The 16906-nt window shown below is 38.2% G+C and overlaps 1 protein-coding gene across 1 annotated transcript in view; it reads left to right on the top strand.

Moving 5' to 3' along the window:
- The window catches only part of CPA6 (carboxypeptidase A6), a 198258-nt gene that overhangs the window by 146070 nt on the left and 35282 nt on the right, over nt 1-16906 (top strand). The window lies entirely within an intron of this gene.

The raw sequence follows: 16906 nt of genomic DNA, 5'->3' as shown, positions 1-16906 counted from the left end.
CACATGGAAGCAGTGTCAGGAGTGGGTCAACATTACAGGCTTATAAGAAATATTCCCATTTGCTTTAAAGCCCCCATTTCCACTAATGGTGGTATTGAGGGCAGAGGAAATAGGGACTTGAAAGATTTAAATAACCTTAAACCTGCCTAGCATTGGAACATCATCTCTTACACACTAACTCAGTCCTTTGTTAAATCCTCAGCCTCCCAAAGAAGGCAGGGGGTGGCTGGTCCAAGAGGGGCACCAAGCAGCATCCCTTCCGCAAGTGACCTCCCCTTCACCACAGAAGGCCCATGACCAGCTCCCAGGCTCTCAACTCATCTAAGTTTCATGCCCCTCTGGGGACACCAGGGAAGCTCTGGGCGCTCTCTCTGCCTCGAAGGAGACTGTAGGATGCTATGTCTGTCCCCCTCTTGGCTGACACATGCCACACTTCTGATTGTCCCTCCTCTCATGCAGGAACACGTGACAGGGTGTCCTTTCAGACATGGCATAAACAGGACAGAGGTCCTCTTTCCTTACATTTTTTTCTCCAATCGGTCAGTGGTCTCTACCACGTCTTGATTTCCCTGGAGTTCCAACCCCAAGAGACGAGGGTACTTTCAGAAGCCAAAAGATTGGCTTCCTGCCTTTGCTTTCTCTCTTTCTTGAGTGCTTTAACCCACACTCAACAGCTTAAAACAACAGTTTCTGTGGGTCAGCAATCCAGGCACAGGCCAGCCAAATGCCTCTTGCTCAGGATCCCTCACAGGGCTGCAGGGCTTCGTTCATCAGTGGCTTGTGTGGGGGAGGATCTGCTTCTGAGCTCACTCACGTGGCTGCTGGCAGCCTCAGGTCCTCCCTGGCTATAAGCCAGAGACTTCATGTGGGCCTCTCCACGGGGCAGCTCACAACACAACACCTGTCTTCCCTCAGAGCGGAAGAGGAAGAGAGCAGGCCCAAGCTGGAAACCATAGTCTCTTGGTAACCTAATCTCAGAAGTGACACCACCATTTTTGCATGTTCTGTCCATTAGAAGTGAATCACTAGGTCCAGGCCGTATTCAAGGGGAGGACATTACACAAGAGCTTAAGGACTAAGGGTGGGGAGTCATTGGAGACTAGCTGAGCGGCTGCCTACCGTATCTTGTGGCACTTGCCCCACAGCCACCACACTCATGTTTACATCCTTATTCAGATGTGAACTGGAAGAAAACGTACCAAGTCTCTGGGATTCTGATAGAGCAGCAAATTGCATGGAGGTCACCAGCACACATTTAACCGTCAGGCAGCCCTGGGTTGGAACGCCAGCTCTGCCATTTACCGGCTGTGTGATCTTGGTGGGCAAGTCACTTAACCTCTCTGAACCTAAGAATTATATGTGACACACTGGATTAGTGGGAAGATTAAATGATATAATGCATGTAAAAACTTAAAGTGCTTGGCATATAATAAGCACTTAATAAACTCAATGTTTAAGTGGTAATTTCTACAATTTGGTATTTTTAAATAATCAACAGCAAGAGAATCATTAGAAAGGAAATCAGGCCCACCGATGTTACTCAGTGGTTAAGCATTGGTCCATGAAACAAAAGGTCACCGGTTCAACTCCCGGCCAGGGCATATGCCAGGGTTGCAGGTTGGATCCCCAGTAAAGTGCCGGGGTCCAACCCCAGCAGGTCCAGGGGTCCCCAAAGGTGTGGATGGAGTCGGCGAAGAAGGAATGACACGGAGACGGAGTTCAGTTGATCAGCAGCCTAGCCAGGATCTCTAGCCAGGATCTCCAGCCAAGTTCTGGTCTGGATCTCCAGAGAGGTTCTGCTTCAGATCTCCTGCCAGGGTCTGTGTCCATGTTCTCTTGCTAGGTTCCCCAGCCAGGTTCTGTCCAGGTTCTCCAGCCAGGTTCAGTTACCAGGTTCTAGTCAGGTTCTCTTGCCAATTTCTGTAGTCAGGTTCAGTGCAGGATCTTTTGCCATGTTCTCTCCAGCGAAGTTCTTCTGTCTGTGTAGGTTCCTTCTTCTGAGTTCTGTCTTCTTCGTTCTGTGTTCTGAGTTCTGGGTCTTGCTGTCTTGTTGCATCTGTATTTATACCAGTTGATTCAATCCTATCAATCTCTATTACAAAGGTTAGGGTGTTTCTTATCTTCATTCCAGGGAGTAAAGATTATGTAGCTTAAGCAGGATTGTTCGTAGTTAAAGTGATTAATTACCCACCTGGCACTTAGTTAAGAGGTTTTATTCCCTCCCTAACTTCAGGGGAAAATCCCTACCTGGGGAAACAACCTTTCTCAGAGACCTTGGTTAAAACACATAGTGCCAAGAAGGTGAGCAAACATATTAAGAACAGTATGCCATATATGCCAGGTCCCTTGAAACAGCAAGCATGGACCGGCTCCCGGCAGTAAAGGGCATGTGGAAGGCAGCTGATGGCTGTTTCTATCTCTCTATCCTTCTCCCTTCCTCCATCTCTAAAAATCAATAAACCATATTTAAACAACAGCAGCAACAACAAAAAATCAGCAAGGATATGAAAGAACTCAACAACACCATCAACCAACAGAATCTAAACCACATTTATAGATCACTCCACCCAGCAACAGCAGAATACACATTCTTTTTAAGTGTCTATGGAACATATAGCATGATATACCATATCCTGGGCCAAAAAACAGGACCTTCACAAATTTAAAACTATTAAAGTTATACAGACTGTGTTCTCTGACCACAATGAAGTCAATCTAGATATCTATAGCAGAAAAATCACAGGAAAACCTCCACACACTTGGAAATTAACATGCTTTAAAATTATCTATGGGTCAAAGATAAAAATCTCAAAAAAAATTTGAACATATTAAACTGAAGGAAAATTAAAATAGAACATATCAATATTTCTGGGACACAAAGCAATGCTGAGAGAAAAAATATGATAGCATTTAATGTATATATTTGAAAAGAAGGAAAATCTCAAAATAATAATCTAAGCTCTCACCTCAAGAAACCAGAAAATGAAACCAAAGCAAACAGAAGTAAAATATTGATAAAAGAAGAAATCAATGAAATTGAGGAAAAAAAAACAGTGAAACAAAGAACTGGTTCTTGAAAATGTTAATGAAATTAATAAAACTCTAGCAAGGAAGACAAAGACAAAAGATAGAAGATACAAATTACCAATATTAATAATGAAATGGGATATCACTGCAGACCCTGCTGATATCAAAAGGATAATAGGACAATACTATGAATAACTCTGCACATATAAATTTGACAACTTACACAAAATGAATCAATAAATTGGAAAACTGCAACTTATTATGAAACAGATAATTTGAATATCCCTATTACTATTAAGGATATTGAATTCATTATTTTAAAATTAAAAGAAATCCTTTGACCCAGATTGTTTCACTGAAGAATTCAACCAAATGTTCAAAGAAATTTAACACCAGTTCTCCATGATCCCTTTTATAAAATAGAAGAGGAAAGAGCACTTTCAATTCATCTTACAAAGCAAGTAATTGCCCTGATACCAAAATCAATCAGAGAGTAAGGGAAAAAAAGAAAACTAGAGAACAGTATCTTTCATGAAAATAGATTCAGAAATCCTTAACTAAATACCAGCAAACAGAATTCAACAATCTATAAAAATAATTATGCCCCATGGCCAAGTGGGGTTTATTTCAGGACTGTGCGCCTGGTTGGATATTTGAAAGTTAATCAATGTAATCTAACATAATAATCTTCTCACATAATCTTATCAATTGAGACAGAGAAAGCTTTAACAAAATTCAACATACATTCATCATAAAAACTCAAAAAAATAGGAATAGAGGGGAACTTCTTCCACTTTATAAAGAACATCTACAGCCCTAAATGGTTTGGCTCAGTGGACAGAGTGTCGGCCTGCGGACTGAAGGGTTCGATTCCAGTCAAGGGCATGTAACTTGGTTGCGGGCACATCCCCAGTAGGGAGTGTGCAGGAGGCAGCTGATTGATGTTTCTCTCTCATTGATGTTTCTAACTCTCTATCCCTCTCCCTTCCTCTCTGTAAAAAAATCAATAAAATATATTTAAAGAAAAAAAAAAAGAGCATCTACAAAAATCCTGCAGCAAACATTTATACTTAATGGTGAATGACTAAATGCTTCCTGATAAAATCAGGAACAAAGTAAGGATGTCCACTTTTACCACTCTTAATTAACATAGTGCTGAAAGTCCTAGTCAGTACTGGCAAGAAAAGGAAATAAAAGGCATATAGATTATAAAGGAATAAATAAAATTATCCTATTTGGAGATGACATAACTGTCTACATCAAAAATCCCAAGGAATCTACAGAAAAATCTATAGAATAAGTGAGTTCAGCAAGACCACAGGATACAAGATAAACATACAAAAATAAATTGTATATCTATATATTAGCAACAAGCACATGGATACTAAAATTAAAAAGTATGTTACCGCCTGGCTGGTGTGGCTCAGTGGTTGAGCACTGACCTATGAACCAGGTGGTCACGGTTGGATTCCTAGTCAGAGCACATACCCAGGTTGCAGGCTCAACCCCCAGAGGCGGGCATGCAGGAGGCAGCCGATCTATCAATGATTCTCTCTCATCATTGATGTTTCTATCCCTCTCACCTTCTCTCTCACTCTCTGAAATCAATAAAAAATATATATTTTTAAAATTACAGTACCACTTATAACTACTTGAAAAAGTAAAATACCTAGGAATAAACCTAACAAAACATGTACCAAAGTTTTATGCTAAAAACTACAAAACACTGGTGAAAAATCAAAATCTAAATAAATGGAGAGGAATAGCCTATTCATAGATGGGGGAACGTAACATATAAAAATGTTAATTCTTCTCAAATTGATACACAAATATAACATAATTTATTCCAGCAAGACTTTTTGTAGGTATAAGAAAGATTATTCTAAAATTTATATGAAAAGGCAAAGGAACTAAACGAGCTAAAACTCTTTGGAAAAGAATCTTGCTACCCATGTCAAAACATATTATGTGTTTATATTAGCTACACTAATCAAAAGTGTGTGATATTTGTGAAGGGATACTCAGAGATAAATGATCAGAATAGAGGACCCAGAAGTAGACCTATACTCGCATACCCAACTGATTTTCGACAAAGGTACAAAAGCAACTCAATGGAGGAAAGAAAGACAGCCTTTTCAACGTCCTGAAGCAAGTGGACTTCCATAGGCAAAAATATGAACCACAACCTAAGTCTCACACTTTATACAAAAATGAACTTAAAATGAATCTCAGACTTAAATGTAAAATGTAAAATTATAAAACTTTTAGGAAAAAATCTTCAGGATCTAAAGCTAGGCAGAGTCCTTAGACTAGACCCCAAAAGCATGTTCCATAAAATAAAAATTGATAAATTGAACATCATCAAACTTAATCAAAACTAAAAAATTTGTGTGAAAGACCCTATTAAGAGGATGAAAACAATGAGCTACAAACTGGGAGAAAATATGTGCAAACCATATATCTGATTTTTTTTTTAAAAGACTCACACTGGGAGTAAACGCAAAACTTGACAATAAAAATGGAAGCAATCCAATTAGAAAATGGCAAAAGACATAAAGAGACATTTCACCAGAGAGTATACCAATGGCAAAAAAAAAAAAAGCATACAAAAAGATGCCATGCCATTAGGGCAATTCAAATTAAAACCACCATGAGCTATCACTAGACACCTATCAGAATGGATAAAATTAACATTATTCATATATACATAGAGAGAGGGGAGAAAGGGAAAAGAGAGGGACACCGCCGAATGCTGGAAAGAATGCAGAAAAACTGCATCGCTCACACATCGCTGCTGGTGAGAATGCAAAATAACAGACCTACTCTTGAGAACAGTGAACAGTTTCCTTTAAAATTACCATATGCCCCAGTAATTGCTCTCTGGGCATTTATCCCAGAGAAATTAACATTTATGTTTGCTCAAAACCTGTTCAGGAATGTTTATAGCAGCTTTATTTCCAATAGCCAAAAACTTGAAACAATCCAGATACCCTTCAATGGGCAAATGGTTAAACAAGCCAGTACATGCATGCCATGGAAAACTATGCAGCAATAAAAAGAAACAAATTATGGGCACACACACTATAACCTGAATGAAGCTCCAGGGAGTTACCCTGGAAAACCAATCCCAAGTAGATGCATACTGTATGATTTCATTTATATAATGTTCTTGAAGTGATAAAATTATAGAAACGGAGAGCAGACCAGTGGTTCCTGGCAGTTAAGGAGAGGCGGCGGAGGGAGGAAAACTGGATGTGGCCATAAAGGGGCATCGTGAGGGGTCCTGGTGGTGGCAGAAAGGCTGAATGGATATCATACTATAGTTTTGTAAGATGTTGCCATTGGGGGAAAGTGGGTGTGGGAACCATACCAGAGTAGCCGGACAGCCAAGGCCACTCAGAGTGTGAAAGGCCTTGTTGTTAGTGTACTGGAATGTCCAAAGCCACTCTGCACCATACGCAGGTGCAGAGACACAAGCACAGCACTCCCGTAGTCTACTGCGCACGCGTGCCCTTCTGTAGCCAAAATATGATTGATGGAACGATTGGCACGAAGCCTTCTTTGTCTCTGGAATAATATACAAGCTACTGACCAGCGAGTCTGCTGGAGGGCGCTACACAGAGATGTGAGGCTACAGAGACCAGCCAGTGTGCCAGGCAGGGGAGACAGGAGGAGCTGCTGAGGCAGAGAGCTCAGGTACCACGACAATGTAAGGTGGTGAGTTTAGAGGCAGCATGCGGCTGCTCAGATAATGACTGTGAGCACAGAGACTATTAGAGGCGTTACTATGTGGGAAAGTTACGTATGTACCAGCTGATGTACGGCTGCCTGATTGGGACACTGTTATGAAGAGCTGTTTTTCTAATGGCTTATGGCCACTGGCTTCTGCAATAAAGACTACAACCTCTCATGGCTTCTCCATCTAAGACGCAGCGTCCAAAAAGGTCCAGCCCGAGACAGAGGGGCTCAGACCCAACACCTGGAACTAGTGAGCCGAGGATAAAGGAGGGACTTGAACAGTTAGTACAGTGGGCGAGGTTCAAGGCGGAACCTGCCCAGGCACAGTCGGAAAGAATTTAGAAGAATACATGGACTTAGAGCAACTCAGGGCAACAGAGCTTGTGTAGGGCTCTTGCTGTCTCTGACCATGGGTAAAGGGTACATGGGATTTATCTATATTGATTCTTATATTTATATGTGAATCTACATTTATCTCATAAAAGAATTTATTATAAAAATAATAGCCAGGTCTCCATACTTCTGGGTTCCATTCATCCCTGCTCTCTTCCCTGCTGTATAATCCTCACCCACAGACACTGCTTCTATGCCATGGAAACCATACGTATCCAGATGTGGCTCTAGCTCCATATGTCCCTCTCTTTTTCTGCCAGCTTGGCCTCCCATGCCATGCCTTAAGAGCCACTTCCTCTCTGCTCGCCACTCCAATTCCGTGCATAGATCCATGAATGCCTCGACACGCAGCACTCAGAAGACAGTAACACAAAGGCAAAGCTACCTGGCTTTCAATGACTGGTGCGATGGGCTCGATCACAGTTATTTTGAAAATTGCTCAAATGAACTCATTATCTCCACATCTGACTGCTGGTTGCATTTTAAATGCAAAATGCACAAGATTGAGGGTTTTTATCTTTTAAATTGAAAAATCTTTTAATTATGTTGAAAAATATAGAGCCATCACTTTTGATTTCAACACTTGCCACCTCTCTTTTTCCTAGTATTCACAGCACAGAATGTTCTATCTTGTAAGCAAAATGAAAGAAACAAATGAAGGTATGCTTGGATTGCAGAATCTCTTTTAAATGCTTGTTTATAGCAGGATAGAACCATTACTAACATTATATTTATAGCAATGGGGGGGCGGGGGTTGGAAGACATGGTGGACTTACTAATGAAATATGTCCTACAGATGCCCCTTCACAATGAAACCAAAAGGGAGCTTTAAGAAACACTATCTGTTGGTGATAAAGTTTTCTTAAATTTATAATGAGCCAAGAGGGATGATACAGACATGAAATTCATCAAAGAAAGAAAACTAGAATAGATACATAAGGAGAAGGAAACAGATAAATACACAGAACTTGGAGGTTACCTTTCTGCAAAAGCAAACCGATGTTATTTACCAGAGTAGAGACTTAAATCTGAGGGTAAACAGAGCAGGAGAAAAAGAAAATAGACAAGTAGAGACTTATGAAAAGAGACACTCACAAAGCTTAAAAGTAATGGACTTAAAAGGTAAAGTACAAAGCAAACAAAACTAACAACTTAAAAAACAGGTGGTGAAGGAAAGCCAGGGGCAAAGTGGGGACCAGGTGGTGAAGGGCAAGGGGAGGGAAAAAAAGAAGGGTACATCTGTAATACTCTCAACTATAAAAAATATTAAAAACTAGAGGCCCAATTCATGAAATTCATGCAAGGGTCTTGGTCCCCCACCCCACCACCACCACGGCCGCCTCTGCCTCAGCCCCCGCCCACCACAGCTTTGTCCAGAAGGAAGGACACCTGGTCTAATTAGCATATTACACCTTTATTGTTATAGACTTGAGGACCAATGCACGAAAATTCATGCAATAGCAGGCCTTCCTTCCCCCAGCTGCCAGCACCGGCTTCCCTCTGGCACCTGGGACCCAGGCTACACTCCACTGGCCGCTGGCAGGCACCCGGGACCCAGACTGGCTTCCCTCCGGCCCCAGCTTTGTCAGGAAGGACATCCAGAATGATGTCCAGAAGATGTCTAGTCTAAATAGCATACTACCCTTTTATTATAAATAGTAATTATTAAAAAAAAAATAGGTTAAATGCAGTTGAACAGTTCCTTAAAAAATTAAATATCGAGTTACCATGTAACCCAAAAATTTCACTCCTGTGTATATAACCAAGAGAAATAAAAACATATAGCCACACAAAATCTTGCACATGAGTGTTTAAAGCAGCATTATTCATTTTAGCCAAAAAAGTAAAAGTAACTCAAATGTCCATCAACTAATGAATAAAAAAATGTGGTATATACATACAAAAAAAGGAATGGAGTATAATACAAGATACAACATGGGTGAACTTGGAAAACATGCTTAATGAAATAAGCCAGACCCAAAAGACCACATATTGCATGATTCTATTATATGAAATGTCCAAAATAAGCAAATCCATAAAAACAGGAAGTAGGTTAGTGGTTGCCAGGATGTGGGGGAGAAGAAAGTTGGGAGTGACTACTAATAAGTATGATGGAAAAGTTCTAAAATTAGATAGTAATGATAACTGAACATTATATACTAAAAATCACTGAACTATCCACTGTAAAGTAGTAAATTGTGTGTTATATTAATTACATTTCAGTGAAAAAAGAATGAAGTGCTGATACGTGCTACAGCATTGATTAACCTTAAAAGCATTGCTTAGTGAAAGAAGCCAGTCATAAAAGACCACATATTACATGATTCCATTTATATGCAATGTCTAAAATAGGTGAATTTATAAAGACAGAAAGTAGAATAGCTGTTGCCTGTGGATGGGGGAGTTGATGGAGTTGGGGAATTGATACTTAAAATATAGATTTCTTTTTGGGTTATGAAAATATTCTAAAATTATATAGGGGTGATGGTTGCACAACTGAGTATATTTTTAAAACACTGTATTGTATACTTTATAAGGATGAATTATAAGATGTGCAAATCATTTTCCAATACAGCTGTTATTTTTAGAATTAAATAGGGCTTTCCTAGAAGGTATTTATATTGATCAGTCCAACAATTTCTTGTTGAGCACTACATTTTCAGTGCTCTGCTAGCATTATGAATATCAGCATAAATATAATTCATGGTGCCTGCACTCAAGGAGTCTACATTCTATTTAAAAAAGAAATATTTATGTGTCGGAAAACAATAAGCAACAGAAAACAGTGTATCTTAGGAAGTTAAATTGAACTGACTATACTGAAATTGTCAGTCTCCCAGATTGAGTATCTTAAGCCATGACTGGTGCTAGCTAGCCCAGAGTTATGTATAGCACTTAATTTTTGCCTCCAATAATTCTACATTGCTGTGACAAATGTGACCATAGTCTTTATTCATAAAACTAGAGGGCTGGTGCACAAATTTGTGCACAGGTGGGGCCCAGCTGGCCCACCCCAAAGGGAGCCATCAGGCCAGGCTGGCTGGGGGGAGGGGCCGAGGATGGTTGGCCAGCAGGCCCCACCCCCAATCAGGGTGTTGGGGGCCAACCAGGGGCAGGGCCGGCCAGGGGCAGGGCTGGCCAGGGGGAGGGGCTGTGGGCAATTGGGGCCCAGATCATGTTGGTTGGCTGCCACAGTGTGCATCATAGCCACCGGTCGTTCTGGTCGTTCCCCCATTCCAGTCGCTGTGTTTTTATATATATAAATACTTAGACAGTAACTCAGGGAAATATTTTTTGATTTCCAAGTGGGAAAGACATTTCCAAGCATAAAAGCAAAGGAGAAGACTTAAAGGAAATGATTGATAGCCCTGGCTTCATAAAATATTTTAGAGGAGTAATTAGTGATGTGAGAACCTGTCCATGGCATGCTGCTATATCCAAGAATAAAATAAAATAAAAACCAGCATGGACATTAGTTAAAAAACCACTTAAGTCAACCAAAACTGAATACATTTTATTCTCAAACTACCAGTATTTTAGTATTTCAGTAGTTGTATGCTATTTAACTCAGTAGCAGATCATAGATAAAGCAAGGGTTTGTGAGAAGATGGTCCACAGGCAAATTGAGACAGTAATGATCTGAAATGAGAAGTTCTTCCAGACTTTGAAGATAAAGAAATCAGAAGAGAAAGAATGGGAAAAGGAAAGAAAGGAAGGGAGAATGGAGGGAAGAAAAACAGAGAAGAGGAGGGGAGGGGAGAGGAGAGGAGAGGAGGGGAGGGGAGGGGAGGGGAGGGGAGGGGAGGGAAAGCCTTGCTTAGTTTCCCAGGTGAGCCACAGTATTCTGCTGCTACATAATGTGAAACCTCAGCCTTCCTTGCCCAGCCTGACTACACAGGAAAACCAACTCCATTACACATTCCCTCCCATCTACACTGGCCACATGTGATGGCTAACCCTGATACCAAAATCTGGCATGTGATTCAGATGTACTATGCAGATAACTCAAATAGCCAAAAATGGGGGTAAGAGACTTTCAGGGAAGGGAGTTCTTTTCTAAGACCAGCTGATGGCTGTGGGCTGGGTAAATCATGATGTTCAGAGGTTGTGGTGGGTTGTGTGTAAAGGACAGAGCTCTCTGGAAGACTTGGCGCAGTGGTTGTGGGAAAAGTCCTTCAACTGGGACGGCTTTCCAGAAAGGGCGATGCTTTCTCCGGGTCTAAGAGCTTTGGGGATAATCTCTTTCAGTATTATATGTCTTGCTGGTTATTAAAGGTAAAAATATAAACCTTTAAATGTAGGTGTAAAATTCAAAGTTTGGGTTAAGAAATCTATCACTAAAAATAAAATAAACTTTTTTAAAAAGAGAACTTAAATTTTTTGCTGAAATGGGCTAAAAGCCAGGGAATAAATAATTGAGTTATTAAGCCCAGATCAAATATTTAATGAATTCAGTTAAGTAAGCAATTAAGTCTTGGTTCTTAACTGCACAGTTAAAAAAAAAAACAGTTCATCATGTAAAAATGACCGGCATTTTTTAAATTGTCTGACTTTGTTCACTACTATTCCAAGTAATTACAAATATTTTGATTTGTTTTCAACCAGCCTTTTTGTACCTTTAATTCCCCATGTTCTCCCATCCTTTTTCTCCTCCCCAGTCTTTTCTTTACTCCTCTGCATCCTCCAGCCTAGCTTCTTCTCCCTTTTTATTCAATTTATAATGTCTTGTACAGAGCAAGGTCTATATTAATGTTTGTTCAATTGAATTGAATTGAAAGTCCTTTCATTCCTTGTACTCCACTAATATCTGAGCGTGTCCTGGGCACCATTTGCACAGGCTGTTCTTGCTTTTCCTGAGAGTATTGCTGGACCGTAACAGTGACCCTACAAGCTGAAGCCATTAAAATCTATTTTAATAATCAATGGGGAACATTAAGTTTGTTCTATGACCTTTACATATTTTTATCAAAGAGATTAAAAACTTTTATTGTTATAAAATATGTAGGAAAATGGCCAAAAAGAGTAAACCTAATATTTATTATGCTATAATTGAACATTAGAAATATTAATAATTAAAATGACCTATTTCATTCTAAAAAAAACAAACCTTAGGACAGGTAGTTGAGGCAGTGCTTGCCTTCTCATTATATAACTTACAACGTGAAGTGAGTGCCTTTATTTATGCCTTGGCAAATTGCCATACTCCTTTCTTAGTTGGGATTGGCTTCCAGTATTTTTTCTTTGCCCTTTCAATGTCATAAAATATCTATGTTTTTCTTTAATATGAAATGTTGACAGCATCATTTCTTCTGGATCATCTCCCTCCTTTTCGTCACAACCACTTTTCTCATTTTGTACAGTGAGTTCTCCTTCACTAGGTTTCTCTGGCTGCATATCTAGAGTTGAATGGTGGCACTGTCGACATTCCATGGTCACCTTTTTCTTCTATAACTTCATTTACATTTGATTCAAATTTCACCTCTACATTACCACTTTCCATTTCTCTGCTGAACTTTCATCTTTGTTGGCCAATTTCTTCTCACGACCATCCATATTTGTAACATGCTGCACAGGTTTAGGAGACAAGGGAGCAACACAGCTACACACTTTGCTGTCTCTGTGGGAACTGAATAGCAGATGCTCAGTGACCAGTCACCCAAAGACACACTTTAAAAAAAAGTGACATAATTGGTCACAGATCTTGATAACCATCTGTTATTTACATAGTGATCTGTAGACTAAAAATCAAGTAGTGGTAACTGAAATTAGAACTGTACTTGTTGGAGGACTGATACTATTTAACTAAACCATGGTAACTGTAATGTATATGTAGCAAAGTGATGCAAAGTGAGGGTACCTCTACTTTCTTTTTGGTAGATGACAGATTCTTACATAGATTTTAATAATGCCACAAAGTTGGTCCTGGCCTTCACTCTGTTGGTCCTGAGTAAATACAACCAACCCTGTTATTAGGCTATCTTAGTATATAAGTTCTAAAATTTGAAGTAGTGTTACTTAGGAAAGAGTAGAGGGGACATGCTTCTAATTTTGTATTCTTCCCGGTAACACAAATTATATCAAATATTTATCTATGTCTCTTATTAACAATTATAGATGAATAAATACCAATTTTCATTTATCACCTGCCCTGTTAGATTAGTCATCCCTGGGTAGTTTTAAGTATAAATTAACTAAGTATAGGAAAAACTAAAATTAGATGGCTAATAGACATAGAAAAAGATACTCAATATCATTAATCATCAGAAAAATACAAATTAAAACCACAATGAGATATCACCTCACACCTGTCAGAATAGCTATCATCACTAAATCAACAAACAACAAATGTTGGTGATGATGTGGAGAAAATAAAAGTAGCACTATCTTATGACCCAGTTAATCCACTTCTGGATATTTATCTGAAAAAATCCAAAACACCAATTTGAAAAGATATACAATAGCCAAGATATGGAAGCAATCTACGTGCCCATCAATAGACAATTAGATAAAGATGCGGTACGTATATACAATGAAATATTAATCAGCCATAAGAAGAATGAAATCTTACCATTTGTGATAGCGTGGATGAACCTAGAGGGAATTATGCTAAGTGACATAAGTCAGTCAGAGAAAGACAAGTACCATATGATTTCACTTACATGTGAAATATAAAGAAAAAAATAAATGAGCAAACACAAAAGAAACAAACTCAGTGAGGGGGTTGAGGGGCTGGATGAAAAGGTAAAAGGATGAAGAGGCACAAATGGGCAGTCACAAAATAGTCATGGGATATAAATACAGCATAGGGAATATAGTCAATAATATTGTAATAACTCTGTATAATATCAGGTGGGTATTAGACTTATCAGGGGGACTACTCTGTAAATTATATAAATGTCTAACCACTTCACTGTACACATGAAACTAATATAATATTTGGTGTCAATTGTACCTGAAATTTTTAAAATATTTTTAATTGGAACTTACAAGATTAGCATATGATTTTCCAGCTCTCCATCCTTCATTCACAGAGCCTCTTGCTCATGTTGCTTTCAAACTATTATTTAGTTTCCATCTTGCATTTAACAAGCTTCTCATAGTGTGACATCAAATACCTTTATAGATTAAGCTCCCTTTCAAAAATCTCCCTGGAAACTCTCTCCAGCTCTAATTAATTCTCCTAGTATTAAATTTTAAATGCTTCTTTTGTGTCAAGATGCACCCACTTCGGTGCTACAACGTTTTTCCATCCTAAATAATTTTGCTCCGCTCCAGCCCGGGTGAAGATATTCTTCACCTTGCCTGGTGACGGTGCCCTTCCTTGGGCCTCAGCTGGAACATGCCTACGTCTCCCAATATTCCCTTCTCTGAATGTGTGCTTATTTTTAGGTCATTTGTAATGATTCTTGAGGGGGAAAAATGGAAACTTTAAAAACTACTTTTAAAAGGTCAGTAACACTAGTCTTGGGAGAGAGAAAAAAAAAGAAAAGAAAGAAAAAACACCCTAGCACCCCAGGTTGTCGTGGGGCTCTACAAAAGCAACAGCCAACCAAATAAATCCAAAAACAATGAAAAAAAGGGGGGAGGGCAACCTCTTGGGCCTAACTTTACCACACCACACAAAGGCTTCAGTAATTGAAAAAGTGATCTTCAAATTCAACCAAAGTTCATTTGGTGAATTCTGTTATGACGTGTATATTTATGGGGAAGACAAAATAGTCTTGGTATGTGATGAGTACTCATGAGACTCATTCCTTGTCTTTCTTAATAAATTCCCTTACCTAATACAAGACATATAATTTTCCTAGCAGAAGATAATACTCAAAACTTCTTTGATATCTCTTATTTTAAAATCAAAATCCATTTCCGTTAAGTATTTCTTAAATAGAGGTAAGGTGAGTGTAGTACCTAAAGACTACCACACTGAGGCGTGTGGTGTATTGATTTGTGGCTGCCTTTCAGTTCACCACTACTTAGTCTTCCTTATACGTAACAATAGTAGTCAAGAAATTAAACTTGTAAAGCTCAGATGGAAGTTAAATAGTAAGCATCTCCTTTTCTGTGTGTATGGGTGGTGTAAATTGATTGCTAAAAAGAGTCCTACACATTAGAAGGTTATCATATGTTAGAATGATAGGAAATTGAAAGTTACATGGTCATCTTTTTTCTAGAAACTCCACCTAAACCATAAGAGAAATGATCTATGTCCTATTACGGAAAGTATTCAAGCAAGGAGGTCTCTCAATCATCCTATTCAATACTGAATAGTCATCATAGTGTAATCATTCTCATTTTGACTGACCAGATGGAGAATGGCTACAATTCTTAGAGATTTACAAAAAAAAAAAAAATCACAAATATGGCATATATAACGCATTGACACCTGTTTACTTGTCAGAGGAAAAACAAGTTTTGGCAACTGTTGGAAATTAAGTCCACTTCAGAACAGAATACCAGAGAACAACTTCCTTACTTAATATATTATTTAGAAATAAAGAACTTTAAAATAAGGCCATATCAATGACCTCAAAATATATAAAACAAAATTTGACAAAATTATAAGGAAAAGTGACAAATCTAATAATGTCAATTTTTTAACACAACTCCCTATGACTAAAACAGCATACAGGCAAAATTTTTTAGTAAGATTATAGATGATATAAACAATGTGATTATGACTTAATCCAATAAACACATAGAATCCATACCCAATAATTAGAGAATGTATATTCCTTTCAAGTACAATCCCTCTAGATTAAAACATTACAGGTAATTGAAATTCAACCATATATGGAAGTTCTACTAAAGCTATTTGGCCAATAAATTATTATTGAATCTTAATTAAAGGAGAACAGGAGAAAACTATAGTAACATGTATCAACTTGTGTTGATCCCACAGATATTTAAATTATATTTAATAAAATTGTATTTAGTAACTTTTCTTGAATATATCTCTATTTTCATTATTATTTCTAATATAGTGATAGTTTCTAATAATAAATTGCATTATTGGATTGCTCTCTATGAATAGAATTCTCATCATGTAAATACAGATTGCTGCTTATGAAGGGTTCAAAATCCTACTTAACTAAGTATAAAAGAAGATTGAAATTTTAAGTATTAAATTTTCCAAGAAAATATGTACATAATTTAAGATTTAAGAATTTTATTTTGAATTGCAATCCAAATGGGTATACCCATAAAGGTATTTCTCCTTCCAATACATTGCCACCCAGTCCTGCTGCCCAAAGGCAGCCATTGTTACAAATTTCCTATGTGTTTCTCTAAGATATTCTACACATAGACAAACATGCATCAGGAAGAACTTTTTTAAAAAAGGAATGGTATTTCAAAATGTTTTAACACATTCAATGCTTTTCTACTTGAGGCCAAATCTATAGTGCAGAATCTTCAGACTTGGCGTCAGACGCAATATAAGTAAAACCCAATTACAAGATCAAGATGAGAGAGATGTTGTATTGTTCATTAAACTTTTTATAGAAAAATCAGGAGAAAACTGTGTCCATGCAATAAGTTCTAAGACTTGAATATGGTACCAGTTAGACATACAAATTAAGTGACATATATAACTACCATGTGTTATGATGTATCATGTAAAGATATCAAAGATATCAGGTAATTAGTTTGTCCACAATAGAATGGAATCTTAAAAAGAACTGATTATACAAAACTATTGCTTTCTTAAACAACCTAAAATTTAGCCAGATCTGAGACACTGCCAGGGGCT

This window comes from Myotis myotis, unplaced genomic scaffold, assembly GCF_014108235.1.
Source record: "Myotis myotis isolate mMyoMyo1 unplaced genomic scaffold, mMyoMyo1.p scaffold_m19_p_16, whole genome shotgun sequence".
Taxonomy (NCBI): Eukaryota; Metazoa; Chordata; class Mammalia; order Chiroptera; family Vespertilionidae; genus Myotis; species Myotis myotis.
This window is presented reverse-complemented; position numbering and strand designations above follow the sequence as displayed.